General features: G+C 37.4%; 1 pseudogene; it reads right to left on the minus strand.

The window, feature by feature from the left end:
• Positions 1-1997: 1997 nt before the first annotated feature.
• LOC114725169 (myosin-11-like) lies at positions 1998-7518 on the minus strand (annotated as a pseudogene).
• Positions 7519-7718: the final 200 nt, after the last annotated feature.

Raw genomic sequence — 7718 nt, forward strand, 5'->3', positions numbered from 1 at the left:
CTGCCATATGTATAATTAATTAGTCTTTATACTACCTATATTACTACCGGCCCTAAATATAAGATGCTTGTAATGCAAATTGCATTACAAACTAAATTTATATTTAGAACTGAAAGTAGTATTATATAAAGGTAATGGTTTTTTTACACCTCCCCCCCTATTTATAAGTCTTGCTTTTGTTTTCATTTTATCCTTAAATATAAGTCGTGATTCAAATTTGCAAGTATAATTAATAGTAATTGTTTTCAATGATACTCCTATTTAAAAGTAGTTAATATTTAAAATATTGTGGCACTAAATGAAGAGTAAAAATAAAAAAAATAATTCTTACATAATAGAGTACATATATTTTGGTTTTTCTTAGTCTTATATTTTTTATGGGAATTTATAAATAAATAGGGACAGAGGAAGTAAATAATCAAAAGCCAGTCCTTGAAAGTCGAAGCTCAAGGTCAAATTAAAGCTCAAAATATTATGTGGATCCTTCACGGCTTCACCAGCCAAAATTATTTTCTTTTAATTTTTTGAATCCATAATACAGCGTGCCAGAATACTCATAAGTAATTACTCCTCCGGTCCTTAATATAGGACCCAATTGTTGAATTGGTTTTGATCTTAAATATAAGACCCATTTCTCATATTTATCAATTTTCTCTAAATTACCCCTATGGATACTTTCTCAACCATAATCAAGTAGAAAAAAGATGGGTATTAAGAAAGATGATTATGGCATTTTAGGAAAAACGTGTCACATTTATTATAATTAACTAACTTACCTAACTTCCTTAATCTAACCAAATTAGTTAAATGGGTCTTATATTAAAGGACCGGAGGAGTATATATTTTTACAGCAAGGAGCATTGATTAATAGCGTGTAGTCATTGGAAAAATTAAAAAAAAAAAAAACTGTAGTCTTTGTTAGAAAAAACGTATCCCCAGTCTTCATTATCATATTTTTTGTTTCAGAAAATCTTTATCAAAATTAAACAAAAATACTCTGTCGCTTTAGTTGACCATAGCAGTTTAAACTCAAATGTACACACTTCAGACCAAAACACTAATATTAAAAAAAAAAAAAGAGGAGAAACTCATGTACAAACTCACTAATCAACCTTATAGGTATAATGGACCAATAAGGTGTTTAGAAACTTTAAAAAAATACTTTTAATTTTTTTTTTATAAAACGAGATAAATTTTTAAATATTTATTTTGAATATTATAAATAGTTTGGTTTTTATCCAAACAGATTTTATACAAACTGGCTACTCAAGCAGGATTATTGTGATTATTAGTATTTATCACAATAATTCTCAGCGTAGAGTAGGCGCATAGCCAATATATTCTAGGATCATGGGCCGCTGCAGATCTTGTCTGCTCCACATGTGTAACGCAGTTCGGCTCCGAATTTGAATAATCTAATGAGTAATACAATTCCAAGTTGAAGGTTGCATCCTTCTTTTTTTTAAAAATAAAATAAAATAAAATAGATCGTTTAGCTCATCAAATTAAATAATATTCTTCCATCATTCTCCACAAAATATTCGCTGTGTTATTTGGCCTCTTTCTTTATTTCATAGGAATTAAAGATCTCCCAAGAAAAATTCATAATTATGGGTAAAATTCTTCAAAGTAGATAGGGTGTCCTTATTATTAATCCGAGAAATGCCCCTGAATGAGATAAGAGACCTCATGGGTTACATATTTTCTAAGACAAGTTAACTTTTGCCCCAATAGATTAGCTCAGTCAGCATACCATGAAAGATGGATCTTTAATTTTTGGATATTTCCCTGATATATCTTAGGAACTAATGGATATAAGGAAACCAACCAAGGAAGCTGGCAAATAATAAGCCGCTGCCAAGGGAGCATTTTCTCCCAAAGTACTGTTAATTATACCAAGGGAAATATTTTTTTTTTACAATAAAAATAATGTATAAATAACAACCCAAAAGGAAAAAAAAGAAAAGAAAAGAAAAGAAAATGCACGTCACAAAATATTTCTACCAGAATATGCAACTGAGTGATATTTAACATCACTGATTTGGGGTAAATTTTGTAAAATTGTGCCCAATGGGGCTTCACAAAATACAATTACGCTGCCAGTAGGCAGTATAGATATTAATTTATTCATTTTAATTTGTGATCCTCTACTGCAAGGCGCCTTCCTGCTCAAACTATACACTATACACTGCAGGCTCCAACATATCAGGAACATTTTATTTGACTTTATATGCAATCCGGAGGTTCCGCACTGTCATAACAAGTTTTTGCCTTTCACCTTCTACTTCTGCAAATCTCAGACTCATTTCTGTGTATCTCTCTTGCATCTCCTTTAATTCACTCTCCATTGCTTTGTTCCTTTCCTTTACTGATTCTAATTCCGCTAATATATCACAAACATTGCCCATCCCTTTATCATCATTGGAAGTTGACGAGTTTATATCGCTGCCATGGAGAGGGAAAAAAAAGGACCCATAAGTTGACAAGTAATAATAGCGTAGATAAGGGAGGAAAAAGGCTCATACATTAAAGAGCAAACAAAATTCTAGTGCTGAACTTACCAATTTTCTTGAGATGGACCCGTAGCACCATTGAGATGCTCCGCTGGATCTCCTGCTCCCACAGTTGAAGGAGCAATGCTTTGATCTTCAGCAACCTGTTGGAAAGGCATCCCATTGTAAATGTATTTCGTATATACAATTCTATAGCATTATATATATAAAGTAACGAAACTAACTTCAAAATCAAATTTGTTGGAAGAAAAATGGAATGAAACTTTAAACAAAGATAAATCACAAGTTGGAGACAAATAGTTGAAATTTTCCTGTTGGCCATCAAGGCATTTGGATGGATCTGATGTGACAACGGCCTAGAGGCATAAATCAGTTCACAAATGGTGACGTTTTGCAATATAGGAAGAGGTATAACCTTTTGCAAACCACTACTCTGATTGAATTCTTCCACTTTGCTCTCCAACTCCTCTATTTTGTCTTGGAGTTCCTTTTCCTTCTGCAAAAAAATAGTTGTAGACGCTTCCAGTGCAGTTTCCTTCGACTTTATCAGGCCCTGTCATAAAATATTCCTTTTGTCATCATCCCATATCAACATTGCCATCAGTATTTCGTTTTATCGTAATAAAATACGAAATGAGTGATAAATAATGGGCAAAGTTACCTCGAGCATTTTTATTCTTTCCCTCAGAGTTGCAATCTCTTTCGAATTCTGAGGGATTGAAGCAGATTTTTTGTTCTTTGCAGTGGCAGAAAATTGCTGGTGTCCATTAGCATCCTTCAACTTCTTTTCAATGTTGGTCGCTGCATCTTCCTTCTTCTTTAGTTCACTCTTTAACTGGAAAATTTGCTTTCTTAGTTTTTGTTTCTCTGCCTCATCCTCATGAAGAGAACGCCTCAAGTCACTACATTGATCTCTAACTGCTTCCAACTCTGATTGGAATGACCTGGCCATAGTCTCTGTTTCATCCTTCACAATTCTCATCCTATTTAGATCTTCAAGTGTCTTCTCCACTTCCTTCTTCAGCAAAGCAATTGTACTCACCAGCTCGTTTCTTTCATCACTTCCTCTCTGCGCCAGGATCTCTGACTCCTCAACTGATTTCTTCGTAAGTTCCAACTCAATTCTGAGACTTTCTTTCTGCTCTGCTTGCTCAATGTAGTATACAACCTCCCCTTTAAGCCTTTCATTCTCAGTTTTTAAGGTCTGGATCTCCTCGGAGAACTCCCTACAAATTTGCTCTTCATGATTTTTCTGTTTTTCAAGAAGCTTGGATTTCTCCTCAATTTCCATCAACATCTGGTGTATCTGAGTGGCCATCGATTCTATTTGATTGGACAGATCATTCAACCTTACCTCATAATCATTTTTAACGGACTGGAGCTCTTCCTTGACTTTATGTAGCATTTCTTCCAAAAGGTTTTTCTGTGCACGCAGTTCACTTGCCTCTGCATATGCTCTCATGGTAGCCTTCTCATTTGCATCAAATGTAGAGGCCATTTGCATTGAGAGCCTTTTGAATTCCTCTTGAAGCCTCCCAGCAGCATTAGCATTTTTCAATCTGGTCTTTCTCAAAGCTTCCTCTGCCCGGATGGCTCTTTGCTCCTGCTCGACCTTGTCACGCGTCACAGCTTCTAAGTCAGCTTCAAATCCTTGTGCTTGTTTCTCCAGGTTTTCCTCTAATCTTCTGATATGGTTTTCGAGATCCTTAACTGTTTCCAGAGACTCTGATAATTCCCGTGACTGTACCTTCAGTTCATTTTCGAGGCTCTCAATATGCTCTTCAAGGTCATTCACAGCATCAGGAAGAGAAGAGCTATCGTATTGTTTCAAGTGTTCCTGCAGTTCACTCTGCTCCAACTTATATGAAATTTCATGGTTTTCCTGTTTCAATATTTCGTAGTCAAGTGCAAGCTGCTCCATCTGCACCTCCATCTCATCTTTGTCTCTCTTATGCATATCTATTTCACCATACAGCTCCAAATTTTTTGCTCAAGTAAATGTGAGTCCTTCAAATTGCTTTGCTGCACTTTAACAATCTCCTCCAATACTTTCTGTTCTTCATCGTCATCCATTACACATTTGGATAGGCTTCCCTTGAACTCTTGGGAATTTCTGCTCAATTGAAGCGTACTGGAAAGATTGTTAATTTCCATGTTTTTCTGCTCCAACATTTGATCCAGGTCTTGTACAGCAAGAACCAATTCAGCATTTGATTCCTGCGTCTTCGCCAACTGCAATCGAAGATTGGCATTAAGGTCCTTTTCGTAACTCAGCTCCTGTCGAATTTCTTCAACAAGGGTGCGCAGATCACCACCTTCCAATTGTGTTCTGCTCCTCATTTTAGCCTCGTCCATGCGTTTGTGAAGTGACCTGAGGTTGTCACACTCTTCCTTGAGAGCATCTCTTTCCTCTTTCAAGCTGATAACTTCCTTTGAGAGGTCTTGCCCTCTTTTGCTTTCTTTTACAATTTGCTTCCTAAGAGTCTGTAGTTCCAAGTCAGACATATCGAGCTGCCGGGCCAAAGAGGCAAGTTCAGACTTGAGTTTTTCAATCTCCAAATCCGTCGCCTGATGGGATCTTTCCTTATGAAGGGCATCGCGAGAACCGTTGGGTGAATCATCTGTACTCAAACCATGGTCTGAACTAGCTGACCAGTCCCAGTGTGATCTCTCATACATTGACGTTGTTAATGGCGAGGAATTTGGGTTGTGGTGGATATTGTTCGTATTTCTCGGTCCGAGTTGTCGGGGAGTATCAAGTCCAGAGCTTCCATCGGAACTGGACAATGTAAGGTCGGATTCGCTGGATGTCCTGCAATCAGCACTCAGTTCGGCTCTGTGGATCATTGGTTCGGCAGAGACGTCCTGTGAGATAGAGAAAGATGGAATTTAATGGTCTTAAAAATATCCGCACATCGGATATCATTGCGAATTTTTACGTCATTGAAATTTATGCATTGACTAGAACTTAAATGGAAGCGAAGGTAATTTTCCAGCCAAAATGAGAGAAACCTTACTTCCGCAGATTTCATCGTAGTGCTTTTATTTGTGTCTCCATTGCTTAGAAAGTTCCTTAAGCTTCGCTCATTGGATTCAATTTTGACGTCTTCACTTTCTTCCTCCTCTCTGCTAATGTTATTGGACAATAAAGGACACCATCGTCTGAAACTGTTGGATTCAAAGCGAAGTATAGATCTCTAAAAGCAGACATTAAAAAAATAATTCTTATACCTTTGATCCCCATTTTCATGTAGCCTCTGAATTGAGACCTGTTCATTGAGCAACAAATTCAGTTTCACTGGAATTTGCAATTCAAGATTGCAGGGAATTATGTTTTCCATTTCAAGGATTCGTGAGGTTTCAATTAATTTTCAGGCAATGCCATCTCTAAAAAACATAAATTCAGGGAGATGAAAGCTGTTACTGACATGCAAAACGATTCCACAACGAGAATTCTTGATAGGAAGAGAAACAGAGGAGGGCTTCGTGGCTTTAGCAAAATCAGCGAAATTAATAGAAACTTCGCCGATGGAACCAGCTTTTGGTAATCCCTACACGCAGAAATTAGACCACATTCAAACATTCGCAACCACTTGGGGGGGGGGGGGGAGTAAACTGCTTAAATATTCACAGCTAAAGAGTGAAGAAAGAAATTTCACACCGTTGAAACTATAAAATGATAGATTTTGTCATTGATCTTCCCAGTCCTGGGCTCCTGAATAAATTTGACTGTTTCATAGACAGGATTCTCCCATCTACAAATCCCGTCTCGAACTGCTGCGTTCTCTAGTCTCGTAGTTGGCTTTCCGACGTCCACCGGAATTACAGATATTCCCAATGCCTCTACCCCAGATTGTAGCACCTGAAAATGCAATTCAAAACATCTCAATTCACCATCTAAATTCCCAACTTAATCCGCATTACACACACCATCGAATGAATCCCACCTGCCGACTTTAATTTTCGAGAAAAATGAAGAAGGTAAAATGATCTTGTTTTCCTTTTTATAACACTGATCATAAAAATTCAGAGAAAAACTGGTGGTAAAACAAGGCTCTGGTATCTTTGCTTTGCAGCTAAACAGAACCCAGACTGAATCACCAGAAGAAGACCGAGCTAAATACTAGTAGTAGTAGTTGCGAGCGATTATGATTAATCTTGAAGAGAACTCAATGTCGGTTCAAACTAAACAGTGGTCAATCCCAACTAACGAGAGACCCCAAAAGCAAAAAAGGAATGAAAGAGAAGTAAGTTCAATTAATCTTGAAGCAAAGGCAATGGAAATGAAGATAATTAACCTGAGTAGCATGAAAGTGGAGTTTGAAAACAGCTTTGATCCTGAGCTTCTCGCTCCTCCATCTGGCGGAACGAAACATCCCGCCTCCCTTCACCGCCCCACCGACTCAAGTAAACATGGAGAGAGAGAGACTCAAAAGCGGAGGTTTCAATGCAGCAGACGAAAACAAATCGGTCAAGACATTTGCGCAAAACAGGGAGCAGAACGCAACGGACGAAATCGGGTCAAAATCCAGAGGAGTGAAGAAGAAGAAGCGGAAGCGAGAGGTTGCAGAGTTGCAGTATATAGTAGATCTGAATTGCTTCTTTATTTCTCCGTCATTAGGATTTGTGACTGTAACAGTCCTGAAGAAACACAGGACACATGGTTTCCCATTATAAAATATAAATCAAATTGCGAAGGATGTTTGCATGCGTCGTCCCAAAAAAGGTTTAAAGTGAAGAAGAAGCTTCTATTTGTACTACTTACTCTAAAATTAACCTCATTCAAATGATTAAATAAATAAATGAATAGAGTAATGAAAATTTAACAAGATTTGATCACTTGGAAAGGGAGGGGGGGAAGATGAATTAAAAAAATGAATGCTGCAGAATAGAAAAGAGTTGGTGTTCCAGTTCCAGGTGTTACCAGCTAAGCTGAATGCAGAGGACATAACAGGGAAGAGAAGGGAGCAAGTGGGATTATCAGGTGGAGGGTCATGTGAGTTAATACTTAATACATAGAAACAGGGATTAAGAGAGATAAGCAGGTTTAGAGGGAGAATTGATGATTTGGGGGGTGATCATAATTTTAAGGATTAGTCTGAATAATGAAGGGGGCCCACAAAAGGTGTGCGATTTTTGTTTTCATTATATTTTGTGTAATTTTGTGACGTAGTCGTTGGCCCTCCACAAGCGCCGCACATTATC

This window comes from Neltuma alba, unplaced genomic scaffold (genome assembly GCF_004799145.2).
Source record: "Neltuma alba isolate B1F8T4 unplaced genomic scaffold, ASM479914v2 tig00012229_pilon, whole genome shotgun sequence".
Taxonomy (NCBI): domain Eukaryota; kingdom Viridiplantae; phylum Streptophyta; class Magnoliopsida; order Fabales; family Fabaceae; genus Neltuma; species Neltuma alba.